The following is a 22,175-nucleotide window of genomic DNA, read 5'->3' as shown; positions in this document are numbered from 1 at the left end:
CTGACTTACATTTATTTCACATTGAAACAATTTAATTTTAACGAAATATTATTTTGTCTAATACCAATTTTTTAGTCGTATTGTATTAAAACTAGATCGTTTGGCAGAAAAAAAACATGATTATTTGAAGCGATATTTTTCGATGAAATAATATTTTCTTTGATTACACCAAATATAATATTATTTTATAAAATAAAACATTTCTTTGCAAGAAAATTTTCAGTTTTAGGTAAGATATACATTATTATTTAAGAGGTAAGATATATATTATTTAAGATCAATCACGCTTTTTTTTAGATTTAATAAAATTTGTTAAATTTAAATAAATAAACAGCAATTACCAATTTTTCAACGTTGACATTTTAAAGTCTCGTGTAATAATAAATATGTTAGAGGAACGATTTTGCGATGTAGATAAATTTATTGTTTCGTATATTTGCTATAGGGAATTCAAAGAGAGCTATTTATCTGTGGATGTCAGAACAGACGGCATAATGGTAGAACAGATAAAATAGTTTCGTTGAGAAATTCTTGTAAGCGGAAACCCGCTGGTTTTGTCGAATTTGGGGCGCGGACGCTGTACAGTTTGAATCTGAGCTTTCGAAAAATACAGAGAAGAGATATTCTTTGTCCAGACGGAATAGACGCGAAATTCTATTTCCTCATAAGTTATGTATCGCAATGGATGATATATGTATAGCGTATATCCATATATATAAAATGGATTGCACTTCATCCTGAAGTTGACATGGCAAAAATAGCTTTGTATTCCGAAAATTATGTGTGAAAGTAACATGTCATCTAAATTGTTTTAGAAAATAAAAATAGAAATAAAAAATAAAAACAGTAAAACGGAATACTTTCAGAAATATTTTAAAATAATTTTACAATATATTATCCGTTATTTATTGTTAATATTCTGTCTTAAATAGTGTTAAATAAATAAAAATGTTTTTAACTTTTAAAATGTTTAATAATTATACAATAAAATAGAAATTCAGACAAGGCTAATGAGAGTCAAACGCTGATGTAAGAGCGAAGAGTTAGGAGATGCAGATAATACTCAGGTGTTAATGATTATTTTCATTTATTGTGTCGAACGTTTCGGTTCAATAAATGAAGATAACCATTAACACCTGAGTATTATCTGCATCTCCTAACTCTTCGCTCTTACATCAGCGTTTGACTCTCATTAACCTTGTCTGAATTTCTACTTTATTATTTAAGATCGAGAGTCCTTATTTATATATTTATATTCATGTAATTGTTTAATTATTAATTCAAGTAAAAAAAATAGTGTTTGTCTACTTTTTAATAGAAAATATGTTTAGTCGTGAAACGAGACAAAAATTAGATGATTATTGAATGATTATGTTCAATTATGTCTGTTACTGGTTTAGGTGATTTTTGTTGCGAGTCTTAAATTGTAATTTTAGCTAGATCATCGCTGTAGATACTTTGAGCCGAGTATTCATGAATAAGAGATACGGCTGGAATGTATACGTGTGTTAGATTATGTAATAAAACACTGCGCTTCAACTGCGCTTATACTGCAACAGCTCGATGAAGTTTTAATGTAAGAAAAAGGGTAAACATAGAAGCTATCTTGAAATGGACGCACATAAATAGCATGCATCTATCTTGAGAAAGACGTGTTAAATTCATCTTTTGCTAGTAGGATTTTATTTAAGATTTCATAAAATTCACAATAAAATATCTCGACAAGATTCATGATTCCTCTTTGTAATTGTGCTACTTTAAATAACAAATAACATTTTTAGAAAATGTAAAATTACATTTTAATGAATTGAAAGAACATGAATTTGTTATTTATTTGTGCTTGGAAATTTAATTTCCTAAAGCTTAAAATAGGTTTCCTTTCTTTACGAATATAATCCCAATATGAAATTCTTTTTGCGAAAATTGAATGACAAATAAGCACTGGAGCACTTTCGTTATTACAACGTTGTCCATAGGTACGAGGATAAGATAGAAAGCTGCGGCTTTCGTTTATTGTTGCCTCGATGTACGTTGTGTATTTCTGTTTATTATTCTTCCCTTTGGTATCTCGAATTAAGTCGCAATATTCTTATATCTCGAATGTAATCCGCGACGACTTATTGGCATAGCGGCAATAAAGAAATATGAGCGGTACGATATTGCTGTACATCGCTTGTGACGATGAGAACGTCCATTTACCTGAGACAGAATCGTTTGTAAGCGTACGCTAAAGCAGAATACGCGATGCCGCGCTAGAGATTTATGAACGATCAAAATATGTAGCACGTATAAAGTCTGCGAGCTCGTAAATCTTAATGCAATTATCCAGATACAGTTTTCAACGAAAATTGTACGGCAAGATGTACCACATATAAACAAGTTAAAGTTACTTAGGCAAGTTATTCATATAAAACTTGAACTCTAAAAGTGCAATACGAAGGCTGATCAAGAATAAATTACTAACTATAGTTCGCTTTAACATAGGAAAGATCTTCTGAAACAGAACATTTCAGTTAATTATTAGAGAGAATAGAGAGAATAAAATTTATTAAATTATTATATTAAACCTGCGTGGCGATTCAATAATTAACAAAAAAAAGTAAAATCGATCAAATTTCTTCTAGAAAAAACTTGATTTCCAAATTTATTCAATAATTTGGGACTCAAGCATTTTTTGTTATCAATTATTAAACTATTCATAGCAAAAAGAAAGTATAAATAAAAGTAAACGATACTTCTACGTAATCAATCGTAAAAAGTTAAGAAAGTATCGAAGCGAAACAACCGTCGGGGAGGATTCACAAGCGGCACTTTCGCTTCAACGAGCACAAGCTAAGTGGCGATGAATATAATCAAAACTCCCGAGATTGGCCGTTTACGGGTAACAAATCTCACGACGACGAAATCGTTGGCGACGCAGCGAACACAAAAGTCCCTCCTGGACACTCTATATGGGAGCGACTGGCAGGATAACGGTTGGCAATGCGCCCGTATTTGTTGACTTGAAATTTAGCGGCTGGCGATTGTTCTGGCTACGTGCCATTATCTGCTACGTGCGAGTCGAATCGCGAGAAAGACAGATAAATAGATAGATAGAGACGAGGGTGGGCAGAGGCACCGGTGGAGAGAGATGCTGGGACAGGGTGGAGTCTGCCCTTCGTGTCCCTTTGGAATGGGGAGGACATTAAATCGCATTACCATCCGGCACGGCGACGTTATTCATTTGCATTATTATTTCTCGTGCGAGCGACTCTGAGTTCCGTGCCCTCTGTGTCAGTGACGCGCAACTCATCCCAGTAGAACTTTGTGGCCACATTTTTGTCCATATTCCAGCTACTCGCGCAAAACGACTTCTCAAGTAAATTTTGTCATAAAAAGAAAATTCAATCATTTGGATCTTCGCATCTCAACTGCTAAAATTCTTGAGAATTTTGTTGAGCTTGCTTAACTTCAATTTTAGCGCAACCAATTTTTTCTGTAAAGTTATACAGAACATACAAGTATAATCGAAGAAACAGATCAGTATTTCTTTTTTTGGAGAAGATCAAGAAATGCAACGTTTCAAGCAAGTTGAGAGTTTTAACAGTTGGAGTGATCTTAATGAACAATTGGTGGTTGTGCGCCACTGCTTTATATTCTGCTCCATCTCTTCCCTATCGCCTCGCATCTTGCACCATCTTAGAGTACTCACGTTCGAACTTAACACATTGCGACAAGGATAAATTCGCGGCTTGAAAGTATACTGGTTCCGTTCGCGATTTTTCTTGGATATTTGTTGCTTCATGCGCGGTATCACTCGGAAATTCTCGGCTATGGATTTTAAAGCAAAGCCAAAGTCACGTAACCGATAAAATAATTATGAGAAGTTTATCGCGTCATTTTGCTACTTTTTCCATCGGATTTCAAATCAATCTCAAAAAGTTTACAGAAAAATAGTTTTGCTAAAGTCTCTAAAAATCTAGCTAGGTCTTTAGTAAAGTCTTTTCTGTGAACTTTTTCTGAATCTGAAGACAAATCTGAAAATAACTTTAGTCTTCTTCCAATTTCAGCTCTAGAGCCAAAACGCAAAGCCATCGACGCAAGAAATCAATATGGAAACTATAAAATGTTGATACGCGTTTTAACGATCACGCTTATCAACATTTCACAGTCTCTGAAATCTTACATTGAATTTTTTTTTGTGTCGATGGCTTTGCGTTTTGGCTCCGGAGTTCAAATTGGACAGGCCTACAGCTTTAGACCATCAAAATAATTATATGCAGGACGCACAAAGCTGATTGCTAGAATGTCAAAACTACTTGTAGAGTATTACCCATTTTGTTTGAGCGTTGTAATTATTATACTTCGATAATCCAACAAAATTATTTTTAGATCTACATATATCTAGCTAAACCTACAGATTCAGCAAAATTCTTTCCGTGTTTAATCCTACAATGCTATAGATACGTAAATTTTACGTGCAAGTGAACGAAGTCATTAAGGTCTAATCTGTCATATTAAAAGCTAGGACAAGCCCGCGGAGACAAGTTTTTAAAAATTCTGTCCATTATATATACATCAGCTTAGCGGTCAGTATTATAACAGAGAGCGTGATAAGTGATTTAAATTTTTAAGCAGTTTTGTGTTATTATTTTGTATGATTATATTTGATTCAAGTGTTATGAGGAAACACACAATTGGACTATATACTCCATTTTTTAAATTGAATTTAATAATATGCTTACCCTTTCTTTCTTTGTAAATTGATAATTAGGTTATTTGTGTTTATATAAAAGTCTAGATTATAAATATTTTGTCACTAAAAGAATGAAATGTATCAAAAACTTGTGTTATATTATTTAATATAGGCCTATTTCCTTACACAAAATTTACGTATCGATAATAATATTATATCATTCAATAGCAATAGCATTCTAGAGTTAATGCGCTTCTATCAGATAATACTGATCGTATCTATAAATCAAAGCCTGTTTAAATATAGGCATCAATGTTCTTCTTTCTTTAAAGATACGTGATATGAAGATATACGCTGCACGTGCCGTGCACCGCTATATAAATACGTTTTTACGGTAATCATTACCCTTTTCGTCCCTCTAGTTTAGGGAGAAAGTTTATCAGGTCTGACTAAATATCGATGGAATTCTCCACATTCAAACATATATTGCACGACGTATGCGGCACGCGTAGCGCGATAATGTTCGCGTATCAATGCAATATAATCGCGCGTGGCGTTACGCTTACGTGATGGCGGTGTAAATATTAAAGATAGCACGACACGAGGCGCTGGGCCGTCTGTCAAGATTAGACGCCACCCTCAGTGCGCTGAATATAATGCTGCAAAAAGGCGGGAGACAGGCGTGGAAAAAGGGCGGACGAGATCCTACAAATTACTTCTCGCGTCGAGGGTGGGCTCGCTCGGTCTGATTTCACCCCTGTCTGCGCCATGGAAAGAGCATTTTTTGTCTACAGCTCGTTGATCTCCCTCTTGGTACGTCACCCCTGGCGATGCCGCGGGGCATGACAAAAGAATCCGTTTGACGAGAGTCGCGACAGACGCTTCCTCCTTTCGAGGACTTTCTTCTAGAGACTTTAAGTGGCCTCCTGTCCCTGCGACAAACTCGGCCAGTTATTGTCGTTTATACCGTTAATTTCTTCACCCTCTGATTTTGCGAATGCATCTTGTAAAAAGTTCTTTTAAAAGATAAACACTGTTTGAAATTATTTAACTCTTTGCTAAACTTGTGAGGAAGATGAAAAGCGATGTAAGATTAATCGCGTATTTAACATGAGTATTTTTATCGGCTTGGATTAAACTTAATGACTTAAACCGTAGTTTAACTAATTTAGTGCCTCCTTTCAGTTCTTCAGTTTAAAGTTAAATATGCAGGTTAAAGCTGAGTTCTAATTAGTTAAAGTTAACTAACGTTGACGAAACCATCTCGTAAAATATCGAGGGTAGATCGAAACTGTATTAAATTTTAAAGATGAAATACTGAGCGACATGATGATAACTGTCTGTAGAGCATCCTAAAATCTGTTGATATATTGCTTTTATAAGATTTATAAAGTTCAAACATATTCAACTTCTCGTTCAAAAAATTCAAGAAGATATGAAATGTTTTTGAACCAATATACGATAACGAAAAATGTTATTTCCGTCGAAAGAGACGTCGTTACGCGAATTATGATGCTCGAGGCGTCGGCGCGTATAAATGAAAAAGCTACTTTAATATATTCCAAACTATCGCGTTGATGCATACGTCAATGTAGAGCTATCGAGGAAAATGTCGCTATCGGTTTTGCTCAAAGTGACTTTGAAAGCTCCCCCCGCCTCTCTCTCTCTCTCTGTAAATCTATCTATTTCTATCTATCTCTATCTCTATCGGCGGATTTCGAAATCATCTTTGGATTGCAGCGTGAAATCCATTACCGTTCTCAGGTGGCATCGCGCGTACATCATATTCCTTTGAATTTCCATAAGTGCGGACACTTCTCACCGCCGCGGCTCTTTGGACGAGATGCAAATGGCTAGATACGTAAATGCAAATCTGCCGAGCGGACGACACGAACACAACGAAGACGGCGTCCGCTCATGGCACGGATTTTGCGACGCCATTACGTTTCGTCATTCCACGGGTGACTGATTTGTCAGACTCGTTGCACTCATAACTAAGCTCATTTTAACGAAGCTGAAAATAAGGAATGTGTTTAAAATTATCGTACCATAAGATTCCCAACAAACAATAAAGAAGGCTAAATTTCGATCAAAAATTCTTTACGGAGTTTTAAAGATGCTTATTAACATCAATAATATTAAATTGCTTGTCAATTTAATTTATGATATTACTCCAGCCTCCAGTTTAGAACTGTGTTTCAAGATAAATAATACTTGTGTTTCAAGATAAATAATAATGTATAAAGATAAATAATCAACGCGCTGTTTACTTGAACTGGAAATAGTAAAATTCACAAAAATATTATAAGGTATCAAGACTCGCTTTGACCGGATATATCCTTCGTTCATCTGTGTTAAATATTCCCCGATTGATTTTTACTTAATATTCTTTCTAATAAAGGAAGATATTCATAGTTCGTTATTTTAAGACCGTTTTAAATAATGTCTTAAGATGCTAATACGGCCCTTTGATTGGCTTATAACACCTTAAAACTGTACTTAAAGCAGTCACAAATATAAAAATTAACTATGAATATACCAGCATAGACTTCTATTATTTCCAGATAAAAATGCGAAAATCATTAAGTGTACGCGCTAGCTATTTTCGACAAGATCAAGTTCGCCAACTTGCAAGTCATTGCCAACAACGCTGAGTACGAAACTACGAGAATGGTTATACATGACCGATGTGCTGAACCACGTTGGATCTAATCCAGCGTGCATGCTGTGGCATACATCAGTGACTGCTAATGTACCGGCGCTGCTCCGCGTGCGCGCACATGCTCGCGTTCTGCAGTATGGGAACGCATGCACGTATGCATGCGATAATTCCGATAGCTCCACTTCGACGGTATCTACGGCTTACAAACGGATGGAACGATCGGCGCTGTTCTTACGAATTGTACTCGTGATGCAATCGTAATAAAAGACTGAAAGTTTCTCACTTTTACGCGCATATCCCTTTTTAATTACTTATGTATAAAAGCGGAAATTAAAGAAATCCGTTTTGCAAAAGAAATTTTTGAAGAGATGAAAGAAATGAGAACCGATGTTAAAAGTATCATTAATGGTATGCAATTGCATTAATGGTAAAGCAATACATATGTCGATAGCATTCCTCGCACATTAAATTCAATTTTTATTCAATTATTTAGCTCATTAATTGCTTTATCGTCTACTTCCAGATAATTTTAACGTAATTTGAACTCTCTGTATCTCTATTCTGTCGATAGCAGTGTCGGGTGAAATAATTTAATTTCTAAATACACAATATAACTTGGTCTAATCGGTCGTTCAGGATAGCAGGAAGTCTTCCGTCCTAAATCCGAAAACGAGTTTCACATCGCGCATCGTCTCTGACAGTATTTTAACGATCGATAGTACTGACACGTAAACGGTAACACCTGGCATCGTACAACGAGTGTAATAGGTGTAAGAAATGTTATTGTTCGCATCGGCGCAATAATACCGAATCGTATCGTTCACGTATGATTGGGAGGCACAAATATACGCGAGTATACAATAAATCTTCGTCGCACTGAAATATTTGGTTCATTTCGTGTAAATAGCCTTGGGTAATGGTACTCTTGACATATATCGCAAAGTTGCAGAGTTCTTGATATTACGCCTGATTTATGTAATTAATTAACGTTCTCTATTAATTTTGTTTATTTAATTCCCGTTTATTTAATTCCCGTTTAAGTTATGTTCTCTCAAACAGTTTGGAGTTTACTTGCATAGAACATGATACTGAAATCGATAATATACCTACGCAGTTGTAAAAAATGTATTGAATTTAACATAAATCGCTTCCAAACGGTCCACTCAAATTTTTGAGTTAATTTTACACAAGATGAATATGTTAGAAGGTAACACAAATATTATGTAAGAGAATAAATACAAAGAAAGATAACATCAACATAGTTTGTAAACATACCGTGGGAACATATTTTTTTCAGAAGATTAACATTTATGATATGTTAAATTAACACATATTTCATTCATTTGTCTTAGAATTTACGTTTTAAAACACATTATTTTTATGTTACTTGTTTACTTATTCATAAATTGTGTCATTTTGACACTAAAAAACATTGAATATCAATTTCATAAAAAATCTTTAAATAACATAATCACATTATGTTAAATTAACTCGAATATGTTAAAAAATTCAACACAAACTGTTAACACAAACATGAGTGGACCGTTTCCAACACAAATACACAATTTTTTTTACTGTGTACTAAATATGTGATAATTTAAAATAAGTATTTTTTTGTTATTTGAGAGATATATAAGGCAATTTTTTTAGAAGAGATCACGGATTGTGGCACATAAAAAGAACGATTCTGCTAAAATATTTAAAAGTTTAGTTAGAAACTATTTTGTTGGATCATCAAAATAATTACACAAGAAATTCAAGCAATGTACTATAAAATATCAAAATTGTTTTTTCCGTGTAGCAACCAGCTTGAGCGTCCTTGATAGTTTAACAAAATTATTTTCAGATCTGTATCTAACTAAATTTTTAAATACTTCAGCAAAACCGTTCTTTCCAAGAAAAATTTCAATAGTCTGAATTAAAAAATATATTCATAATAAAGAAGTATAAAAATAGATTAAATATCTGAACTACGTTATTAATACAAAACTTCTTATCGTATTTTCTTTAATTATATTATATTATAGCCAACTCGGCCAAGAATATTCAGGCGTAATTTTTATTTCTGCTCATTAGCGATTTCCGAGTCAGTGTTATACCGTAACGATACTTTCGGATGTTGCATTAGCTTCAATGATTTACGGTACGCCATACGTTTTACGGATGCTCGCTCAAAGCAGGATCGATCGAGTGCATGTCGCGTCCGAACAGTGTTGCAAACGAGGCAACTGCTTAACTGTGAGACGCGAGTTGTGTCTCGATGTGCGACATACTTGCAGTCAAAGTGAGTCATTATTGGACGCTTTGTCTCGTCGGGCGACGAGAAATTTGTGAAACTTTACTTTACGTAACCGCTTCGCACCGGAGGAAAGTTTGCGTTTCCGAGACGAAATGAGTCTTACCCCGTCGATGCTCCACATTGGATGCTCTTTATTTTCGCCGTCCTGTCACGAAGTTGACAATTCGTTATTGATGCATAAATTTGAACACATAAACTTATGATATCGCGGAGCGTAAATAAATAATCAACGCTAGTACATAGTTGCACGAAAGCATGGGTGCCTTGCGTTATAATCGTTTCCGTAAACTAAGAGAGCTTCACAGAGATTGATTAAAATTTAAATATAAATAGAATAGAGATACCTTATCGATTTTTATCGAAGAGAGATGTATTGTCAAAGAGATTTATTTACATAATTATAAATATTTATATAAAATTAGAATGCAACAACTATATTATCTCTCAGAGAGGATATTAAAAACCGCCTATAATGTAGCGGGCCAATGATCTTTTTGCAGGATAGGTCCGGGATAAAGAGACACGGAAAGTGCATTCGGAAACGCAGCGCACGATAATCCCTCAGCTTCAATGGATAACGATGATGATGCCGGAACTGACCCGCGGAGATTTACTAGCACGCTAGTAGAAAGTAGAGCCACTCTCGACCACTCTTTGACAATGAGACTTTGTTCCCACGGTTTCGGTAATCTCGATATCGCGTGACGAAACTTATTGGAAAAGTTCCCCCCTTCCCCCTCACGGGAATTTCGCGAGTTGGAAGTACAATCGAATGGATTTGCCGATTCGCTGTTACGGAATAACAGGGGAAACACTTGAAATATACAATGTTGCGGTAATAAAGTGCGTCGTAATGAAACGTTTCGTACGCATGCCGTCCTTCGGCGGAAGTTCGAACCGGCACAGGGCGCACTGATTTAGCTGGTTATTGGAAAAGTTTCCTTTCCACCGATAAAACCTCTTAATTCATGGTGATTTCTCATTGGCAGGCGCTAACTTAATAATCTCTTCGGATTTCCTGAATTATGAAACAGATTAAAATATAAACTTCTGTTCTATTGTATGAAAAATAGAAATTTTAAATACAATCGCGGAAATGATGAGTTCAATTTTTTGTCTATATTATGTAATTATTTATCCTTTTTACGTTTATTTAATATCTATTATCCACTTTGATTTCTTCGATCTTTTATGTGGTCTTTTTTATATATAATATGACTGTATTTTTTAATTAAAAAATTTTAATATATTTAATGATATTTAATTTATTATACTCGAAGTACGAGAGACAAAGAGAGAGAAGGCAGGGGAATACAGTGAAATATTCTCTTCATTTAAGGATTAGGCGGCTGCTGCAATTAGAACCAGCGGCGAGATGTTACTCTTGATAAAACAGTCACGAATTTCGTAGAGCTTTTCTGCGTAATTACCTTCTTGATCAAAAGAAGACTAACTTTATTCTTGAGATGAACGTTAATTATTATGCACGATAATAGTTCATGTATTAAAACTTATTTGTAATTTAACGATCAACAAAATATTAAAAACGTGGAGTTATTTTATAAAATATTGAGTAAAATATTAAGTAAAACATATAAATATTTTAAACTATTAAATATCCAATAATGCTATCGTCACATCGTTTAACAAAATATACATGTATTATTTTACTTGTCAAAGTTGATTATGTCATTACATTTACATAAAGCAGCCTTTAATGTACCTTTAATTAGTTTAACGTAGCGAGTGACTGAGTGTGTCATTAGTTATTATTAATCAGTACGAGCAGGTAATTTTTAAGAAACAAAGTGGTAGTAGATTGACATACTTCGCTTTCTTACTTCAAAAGCGACACAAATAAAAAAATTAAATTTTCTAGAAAAGGGGAAAATATTTTTAACTTGACTAAAAATTATTGACTAATCAAATAATATTGGTAAAAAGAGTATATTCTTAACCCTTGAACACCACACTAGGTTACGGTAACCCAGTCCGTTTGAAAAAACAACGATTTTTGAAAATTTCTTTCTTCTTTTTTTTCAAAATATCTTGGTTACCGAAAATTTTATGATATTCTTATCTATATATTTTTTTTCCTTACTGTCTGTTGTATCGATTAAAAAAAAAGTTAAAATTGATGCATTAGATCCCGGGATAAAAGCAAAAGAAGACTCCAAGGTTACCGTAACCCATGTATGGTGAAATCAGGTGGCGAAAATAGTGTGGTGTTCAAGGGTTAACGTGCCTTTTTTGTTATTTTTTCGTTTCACAACTTTTAAACCACCATTTTTTTAATTGTAACGACTTTGACGAGTTTTTTTTTAAATCATCCTCTGTTTTTTAATTGTGATAATTGTGTTAATTTACCTTTAACGATTGATAGGGATGTTTCTTAACTCATTCATGGTAATAACTTGAAAATGATGTTTTTTGACTTGCGTCACTTTTGAAGTAAGGGAGTGATGCAAAAAGGTAATTTATCATAGTTCATTAGCGCTACTCTCTCGGAGGCGAAACATAATTCGTGCTCAAGGTAGGCTGAGCAGGCAGAAACGTGCTTACATGAAAAATGTCCATGATGATGTTAACGCATTAATATAAAACAACGGGTTGCGATACGAATAATGGGAGCAAGCAACGAGTTTGAAACAAATTGCTAGAGATCATGACGAGATAGAGGAAAGTGTAGAAGGAGGAAAAAGTCTTGCGAATACTGCGAGGAGTAGTTTGGGCGCTACGCGAAAACATGAGGGGATATATTAATGTGCTCGGGCCGGACTTGGCCGGAGGCAGAGCAACGCTAACCGAACTTCAATCGAATTAACATACGAATGGCACTCGAGCCAATTGCGAAACTTTCATTTTAGCCGAGCAACAGCCAAAAAAACCTCTCTTCAGTTTCTATCCCGACGAATATTCCATTATAGAGTTTTGTTCGGAAACTTTGCAATCATTCGCCAAGCGACTGAAAATTTATTTATTTAAAATTCGTTTAAAGTTCGATGCATACTATTTTTTAGTTACTTGCTTAATGATACAATATTTGACAAACTTTTTATGAATATTAAATTCGTCATTTTCAAGAAACGAAAAAGACACAAATTTAAAATATAATAAAAAATGACAGTTTTAATTTTTCATATTTCTCGTAATAATTAAATATGTAGAGAAGACAAAATCAATTATGGCTTATTAAGATTTATCGACATTTCTTCAAAAATATGTGCGACCTAAATCTATAGATTTAACAGTACAATCAGATTTAGACTAGATAATAATTAATTACTTGTGTAATTATTAAATTGTCTAATATATTTTTAGATAACCCTTTTCTCGTTCTTTTTATCAACTTTTATCAATTTATTATTACGTTTTTATTATTACTTTTATTAATTTATCAATTTATTTTATCAATTTATTATTTATAAATATTAGATATTATTTATAAAAAATAATATTAGATATTATACTTACATATACTTTTATTTCATATAGTAATAATTTTATTATAGTTTTATTATATATATTATAGATATTTTTATTATATATAGAGCGTAAATTTACAAACTGTATTACTTAAACGATGGTATAAATATTATAAGTATTTTTTTAATAGTAACAGATTATCATTGAGAACAGTAACATGGACAGTATTTCATGGTACTTGTTTCGTAAGGATAACGTCGCGCAGATGAGCGTGCAGAATTACTGTGCGGGACTTTCCCATTGTGGATAGTAATTGATTCGCGTAGAGCTAATTACGCTGCATAATTAGGTATGCTACAACAACTGCGTCACAGCAGTAATTTGCTTGTGTGATAAGAGCGTAGCGTGATTGCTGCCTCTATTTCCAACGAGATAAATCAAGGTCATCACATAAAATCCAATGTCTTTTTTGCGAAAGGGATGCAGAGCGCTTTATAAACGGAAAACAAGTCTTTCACGTTGTTGTAAGCAATCACAGCCTTCTGTCCACGATACTGTGTAGGTACAGTATACTGTAGCATCAAGCTAATGTCCTGTATTAAACAAACTTGTATGCGATAAAAATGGCTCGCGCGAATAAAAAACTCCATTACGCGCGCTACATAGAATATCCGTTACCATCTTATGAAAGTGACTTTGAAAATCTATTGTATCCCAGTTTTCAGATAAAAAGAATATTATATTTATTTGCTACAAAATTCAATATCTTTTATTATGGTAAAACATTGATTTATGATTATACCATGATGCTATTAATTAGAATTGATATTTATTTCTTTAAACAATATATTGAATTATATTTTGTATTCAATAAATATAATTATTCAGCTTTTAAAACACATGAATAATTTTTTAATTGATTACATGCATAACCCGAGTGGAAATGTATCTGGACGTTCCAATGTTCTATATTAGACCCCATGGGGAAGAAGGTCATGGCACGCCAGTATCGGAAATCTAGTCGGGCGCTACTTATTTCATCTAGGTGCTAAACAGAATTATGCTAGGATGCTAAAATGGGAAAATTAGCCGGGGGCTAGCTAGCGCCCGGCCGGTGAGGCAGGATCATAATCATGGTAGAAGTACGCTCTTGCGCATGGCCACGTCCACTGCCCAATCAAAATATGTAGCAAGCATACGTCATCATTAAGCGCGATATTCGAACGTATGCTTTTAAACATGCCTTTCAATCCGAAAAATTTTCCGACTCCTTTCAATCCGACTCATTTTTTATCTTATGACGATAATTTCTTCATCCTTTAACCGCAGAACTTTTGAACTATTTTGAATGTGAAATCACTCGACTTTGCACTACAGAATTTATTCGGCATGTGCTGCACATGTGTTGGCGACATGGCGATTATATTACATTGATACGAACCGCTCCGGATATAGCCCTTCGGCTGGCCGAATGTGATGTATGCTTGATACAGGCGCAGTGGTCTACCACTGATTGAGCATACCCTTGTACTTCTACCATGATAATAATAATTTTTTAATATAACTAATGTTATTCAATAATATGAAGTAAGAAGAATAAGAAATTGACCAATCATAGTTGATATATCAATGACAGCATTCTTCTCACAATCGACTGTGATTGGTCAATTTCTTACTCTTACTTCTTACTCCGTGAATTATAGACGACGCATTATGCGTTTAAAATTTATTTTAAATCTATTAGGTGTATAAATTAATTCTCGGCCCCAAACATTTAAATAAAATATTAAATAAACTGCAGCACTTATTTAAGCGAAAATTTATTCACGCGAAGTTTGGTACTGAATAATACCAACCTAATGGAACTACAATTCGAAATTCAATCGACATGACCTCGAAAAATTGACCGTGACAGTAAGCAACACGATGTCGTGCGACAAAGTACCTACATATTGGGCACTGCTTATTTTTCGCGTTTCAATTGAAAAAAAAAATGCTTCCGAGGCGAAGGAAATGATTTGTTTGGCATTAGGAGAGAATGCTATATCCTATAGTAGGTACGTGTAAAAAGTGGTTCCACAAGTTTCGGGATGAAAATTTTAATCTCAAAGATGACGAACGGCCTGGACAACCAAAGAAGTTCGAATATGATGATTTGGAGCAGTTATTGGCAGAAGCCCATGCCAGTCCGAATCTGAACTTGCTTCAGCGTTAAAAGTAACTCAGCCAGCCATTTCTATTCGATTGCGAAAGCTAGGAAAAATTCAAAAAGAGGGCCGTTGGATTCCGCACGTTCTTTCCGTAGACAACAAAGCGAGACGCTATGATACGGCTCTGTTTTTGCTTTCTCGATTTAAAAAGAAGGACTTCCTGTACAAAATAGTGATGGGAGATGAAAAGTGGGTGTATTACGACAACCCAAAAAGACGAAAATCATGGGTGAATCCAGATGAGCCTTCGACATCGATCGCGAAATCCAATATTCATGGCAAAAAAGTTCTTTTGTGCATTTGGTGGGATTTCAAGGGTGTCATATATTTTGAATTGCTTAAATCGAATGAAACTGCTGAACGCTACAAACATCAACTTCAGCGTGTGAGTGATGAAATCGAACGTAAAAGACCTTTTACTGGCAAAGGGCCTAGACCGGTAATATTGCTGCACGACAACGCAAGATCTCATACGGCGAAAGCGACTAAAGACACTCTTAATTTGCTGGGCTGGGAAGTTTTGCCACACCCGGCGTATTCACCAGACTTAGCACCGACAGATTTTCATTTATTTCGATCCCTTCAACATCACCTTGCAGACTCATACTTTAAGACATACGAAGGAGTCGAAAATTGCGTTAAAGATTTCATTGAATCAAAACCGCCGTGTTTTTATCGAATGGGGGTCGACCAGATCCCTGAAAAATGGAAGAAATGTGTCGATTTTGGTGGAGATTACTTTCCTAACTGAAGCATAACTTCATTCTATGTGAGTAAATCTTAATTCTCACTAAAAAAAAGGCCGAGAATTAATTTATACATCTAATAACTAGATTACCCTGTCCCTTCCTAGATAGCGACTAGACAGATTTAATATCTTGGGGCAACACTGCCTCGTGATCAAAGCCTAGACAGTTTTTTCAAATTTCAGCGGCACCACTTCGCGAACCAGGACCTAGATAATTTTTCAATATTGGGCCTACAGCGCATCGCGAATCAGGGCCAAGAAAGTTTTCCAATATTGGGGCTGGTCATTATTGCCGTTATAAATAATTGCCGCCCAGTTATAGCCCCAGACTAGCCTTCCAATATAGCGCCTACATTAACTCGTGGAAAACTAGATAGGGTCCATACATATAGCGCCAGGTCGTAATTTCCACCCGGGAATCGATCGTTAATTATTGCATAATATTTTAATGCATTGAAATAAGAATTACATATTTTACGTTAAAAGATTGGAACTTTCATGTTATAACGAGAGAGAGAGAGAGAGAGAGAGAGAGAGAGAGAGAGAGAGAGAGAAAGAAAAGATATAATAGATGAATTTCAATTTCCTAAATTCAGATATGAACGTTATTAGTAATAATTAATTTAGCCTACGGTCGTATATTAATCGATATTTTTTACTGATATCTTTCCCAACACACATGCACATAAATTCGCGGAAACACCTGCCGTTTCCGATGAGAATTACTTGTTAAACTCAAAGTTACTATCAAAATTTTCGAAGTTAATTATATATTGACAGGCTATCGTCACACAGAGCTGAATCACACGGAGAACCACTAACGACATCCTTATTAATAGTAACACTATCCGTTATTATTATCCAGGCACTCATCTGTGTAACGTAGCCTTGTGAGGGCTTAATTAAATCGCCTTTTGCAAACCACCGTGTCGCGGTCGATGCGGTTCGTTCCGAAAATCGCACCTATATATGTATACAAGTAAACACGTATTTCAGACCGCCAAGAGAATTTTTCTTTAAAATTTTGATAAAAAAGATTTGATGGGTCATATTAATGTGAACAGATCATTAAAATAATACAATGCTTCTTTACTTTCATCGTTTAGTTTTTTCATTGTGCTTTCATTTCCAATTTCCAAACATGTAAAAATTCATTTACGTCTACCTGTAATACACTGTTGTTTTAAGTTATTCATAAAGCCAAATCGGCTTCTTATTAATTGTTGAAAGATAAGAACTACTATGTTACACATTATTCATGTGTTTCATGCACTGCAAATCCAAGTACATAATTAGTGTTTTCATTTATACAGGATGTATACAGGATGTCTCAAAATTTGAAATACACAGCAAGAAAGTTCTTGAAAAATCAAGTAAAAATCTTATTTGTAAATTTTTATTTGAAACAGTAATTTTTGAGATAATAAAAATTTAATAATAGCCAATTACAGACTATACGTTTAGATTGTCGCCTATGAGTAGGTTTACGAGTGTACTGAAGTGCACAACAATCTGTAACTGAGCATATTTATAAAAACCCTTATTGATTCCAAAAATTATTATACTCTTAAAATAAAAATTTACAAATAATCATTCACTTAATTTTTTGAGAACATTTTTATTATGATATTTTTATCGTGAATTTTGGGACACCTTGTATATATGTGATTTAGCGTGTAAAAATAACACTATACTATACATTTGAATGTGTAAATTCAATTTTGTGCATGCAATATAGTGTTATTTTACATGGAAAACTATAAATCATATACATGTGAAGGTACTCGTTACACACTTGGATTCACAGTGTGCAGTTTATCTTCGACACGTACAATTTTGACTGTATCTTTGTACACATGCAAAAAGAGCAATACATCGTGTAAACGATTAAGAGATGATTTCGCGTAATGGGAAGAATTTCTGGTGCGATTGTCATGCGGCAGAATGGGTCGCCATCGAGGCCGCTCGATATTCCGAAGAATAATTTATCACCTTGCGGTGAAAACGCTGTCGCCGATATTCACATTTTCTAGCCACGCCTATCAGATAAGAGACAAAAATTATTCAAATCCCATTTAGAGGGGATTATTAGATCTCTCTCGCAAGACAGCGAAGCGCTGTTCCTGCGCATAAAACCGTTTTGATTTGTTTTATTAATATTATATTCCTGCTACGCGAGAAACGATCGATTTTTCCTTTCATCCCCGCGTAATGCTCGCGTAATTTATGTGATATATTTAATCCGCATTAACGGGAGGGATTATTAATTGCGTTGGCACGGCGCCATCGTTAAGACTAGGCATGTTTTCCTGCTGGCCGGAGTGCAACGTGTAAATCCTCGGAACGCGACTCGGGAGAGTGGAAAACAATGGAAATGCATGGCACGCATGATTTTTTACGATAACGTTAGTGGGCGGACTCTCAAGATTTGTGAGACTGAAAGGACTTGATATTACAATAAATATCGCTACATTCGCACTTGTTAAGGCGCATTTTGTCGCATCGCGCCAAGGCTAGATTAAAAATTGTTAACAATTCAGCCGAGTCCGCGAGGATTGTTCTAACTCTAATGCTAATTTTATTTGCTCAATTAATGCTTGGCAGCTCTAGGCATTTGGCACATGTTTCGTGATATGCAATTAGAATATTCATTTTCATTAATTATGTATATGCGGAAAATTAAAGTGATTTGCTTTATACTGAGAAAAAAGTCTGATTGCATTAATTGGAATTCTGGTAGGACAAATCAGAATTTTCTGGTTGAATCTATTATAATTCTAGTTGAAGTAATCAGAATTTTGATTCATTAGAATTTTCTAATTTCTGTTCGTCGATTTTCAATCAGAAATTTTTCTCAGTGTAATGTTACTATTATTATGAATGAATGTATGACTAATCGTATGGTAATACTACTGCTGCACACATCTCATAATCTTTAAAATATTCTTGATAATAGATTAACAGAGCGGATGAGTCAGCAATTATTGTAAGTATTAAATCTTTAAGGAACAGAGTAGGTATTTTATCATAACTTATTATTATAATTTATATTAATTTCAACAATTTGATTCAAGTAAATAAAAAATACCAGATAAGTTCCTGCGGTCAACTTTAGATAATGCTAGCAATAATATAGACATTTAAAAGAATCCGCACTAATTATGTATGGAAAATTGGATCTCGGTGAAATAAGTCAATTTTTACATATGATGTAGCTTATAAGTATGAATAAAAAATGCTATATACATATGGCTCAAATAATGGATAGTTTTTGAGCTGTAATATATCAAAGATATAAAACTTGTACTCATAGAGCACCTTTGATATACCATAGCTTAAAAACTATCCATTATTGAGCCTTGTAGATAGGTACCTATGACATCTTTTGTTCACTACATTATAAATTATATCATATATGAAAACTGACTTATTTCATCGAGATCCAATTTTTCATATAATTAGTACGAGTCCTTTCTGTGCACAATTATTTGACCAGTCTACTTTTCAAAAACTATATAACAATTCGCAGTTAGATAATTAACCACATTTTTAGTTTAATTGAAAATAAACGTTGAAAAGGTGTATATATTCGCTATATTGTATACTTCACTATTTTTATTACGATAAAATTGCCACTACATAATTTATGTGACTTACACACTATTGTGTCGAAAAGAATGTGTATCAAGATTCGTTTAAAAGATTTTAAAGTAGTGGTGATTTCGATGTGAACAATAAATTGCGCTACGAAGCATTCTTTCGCCACGACATTCATGCTATCCGAAAGATAGCAAAAAGTGATAGATTCGAAAAGTAAATACTTTGATTGAAATGTTTGTATATCATTTCATTCGTATTAAAAATATATTTTCGAAAGAAAATCATGGAAATTTATTTGTAGACCTCATAAGTAGATATTATGCCTTTGGAAATTTAATGCTCATTCATTTTTAGTAAGAAATTATTATCTCGAAAGATTATCCCCGACATATTTATTTATTTTTATCAAGGCAGTTCATCGTTGCGGTTTCGTAAGCTCGGAAGCGGAATAGCTACGGGAGCTAGACTTTAAAGTCACCCTTAAAACTTTATCGCCTTCGTATATACATCGAGAGCGTAGAAAACGTGGCGGAAAGAATTCCTCGTACTGGGGCGTAGCGTGACGCACGTAGCGATAGATTCTGTAAATCCCCGATACAGTTACGGTTTTCGCTGTTGGAAATACGAGCCAGAATGCGCGGCGGTGCGATTTAACGATCACAAGAGGCGCGCGCTTAAGCGGGAGAAAGTTCGCCTCTCAAACTTTGGACGAGAGTCCCGCAACTCCACCGCCGTCTACCTGTCCATTTGCCGTTTACGGTATACGGCGTTATACTGCTTGAAACATGGATAAAGTCTATTATTGCGTGGCGGCTTCCGGAGCCGGCTCTAACTCGAGAGATCTCGAGTCGTCGTTTAGTCGAAGATCGGATCTGGCTTACCTACAAGTTTCGGGTCTAAACCATGTCGTTCGGCTCTTCGATTTTAACCTTTGTATAGAAACTCGCAGGGAAATTGTGATTTTGAAAGCTGACTTTGCGGTGAGTAATTCTTCGGCTGCAAAAAATACAAAGATCGATAAGGATCAAGGAATTCTCAATGTTAGTATATATGAATTTGCAGAATAACGAATTGCAAAAGTCCTTTTATACACTATACTGTTAAATATTAATGAATCAAATTTAAATGAATTTCTTAGTACATATGATTGGGTTATTTGTGTTCTGCTTTCTTTTCTTCGAAAAATTAGGAGCATCAAATATTTAATTATAACATTTATATACCATTTTTTTAAGTACACGATACACTCATAAATACTTTCTAAAAATGTTAAAATAAATGTAAGAATTACTGAATAATTTTTGTATATTTGTTAATGTAATGAAAATTATATTCAGGACACGAATAATCCATCAAAAAGACGGGAAAATTATCATATATATTAAGAACGAAATATTTTGTTATTTTTAACTACAAGTGTCAAAATCTATTATTTTGATATAAAACATGTAGTTAAAAGAGCAGCTACATTAAATTTAAGCAGCGTTCAGATTAACGTATAACATAGAAAGAACAGTTTTGCTGAAATATCTACAGATTTAATTAGATACAGATCTGAAAATAATTTTGTTAGACCATCAAAATAATTATATAAGATGTTCGCACTGGTTGCTAGAACATCAAAACTTTTAGCAGCATTGCTCCATCATGCTTGAGTCCTACGGAATTATTTTGATGGTTCAACAAAATTATTTTCTGATTTATGTATCTAGCTTGTTTTCACATATTTCAGCAAAATTATTTTTTCCACGTATGTACTTAGTAAATAATAAACTAAATTTGAGTCAAATTACTACATTTCTTGAGTTAAATTGTTTAACAAACTAATAAACCTAATGCTAAGAGTTTTCAAGGCAATTAAATCGTTTAATTCCATTGTTTTAATTAAATTAACGACGTTTCAAGTACGAGTATTATTTCTGTAGGCGATCACTAGCAATGAATGAAATTTGATTTAAAAATAATTCAAATCGAGTGTAATTGACATTATGACTTTAACAATGTAGGTATATTTTAGACATTTTTTTTTGGAATGATTTAATGAAATCTTTTTATCATTTTAAAGAAATGAGTTATTCCTATATTCATATTAACAATTTCACTAACTTTTCTAATTTAATTTAATTTAGAATCAAACGTTATATAATTTCTGCAAATATGTTTTATTCTTAACAATAATTATAAATTATGACAAAATAATATTCATATATTTTTGAACACACAGTAATTACGTGTCTATATGAGAATCACTGTGAGAAACCGCCAACATGTTCTCGTAATACGACAGAATGAGAACGACCCGCGGCGCCATTATTTCGGCAGTTGATGAAATTAGGAGCGGTTCCCGTTTCGCAGGGAATTCCAAGACGGGATTCCTTAGCGGAGTATCCTTCTGTGGTTGTGTTACCGCATAAATTCGTGTTTCTCGTATGCTAACAGGGCTGTGGTGTTAGCGCGAGAGGGAGAGAGAGAGAGAGAGAGAGAGAGAAAGGGGGGATGGGGCATAAGAGTCGAAGCCATTTACGCAGACACGCGACTTGCGCGAAATCTCTCTC

At 34.2% G+C, this 22,175-nt stretch overlaps 1 protein-coding gene across 3 annotated transcripts in view; it reads left to right on the top strand.

The window, feature by feature from the left end:
- LOC108726941 (neural cell adhesion molecule 1) overlaps positions 1-22,175 on the top strand; it is a 173,081-nt gene that overhangs the window by 40,170 nt on the left and 110,736 nt on the right. For all 3 annotated transcript variants that reach the window (XM_018454780.1, XM_018454783.1, XM_018454781.1), the window contains one exon: positions 10,137-10,267. The gene's annotated coding sequence lies outside the window, so the exon portion shown is untranslated. The remainder of the gene's footprint in view (positions 1-10,136; positions 10,268-22,175) is intronic.

This window comes from Mycetomoellerius zeteki, unplaced genomic scaffold, assembly GCF_001594055.1.
Source record: "Mycetomoellerius zeteki isolate Tzet28-1 unplaced genomic scaffold, Tzet1.0 scaffold457, whole genome shotgun sequence".
Classification (NCBI taxonomy): Eukaryota; Metazoa; Arthropoda; class Insecta; order Hymenoptera; family Formicidae; genus Mycetomoellerius; species Mycetomoellerius zeteki.
The sequence above is the reverse complement of the archived record's forward strand: the minus strand, read 5'-3'. Positions and strand labels throughout refer to the sequence as shown.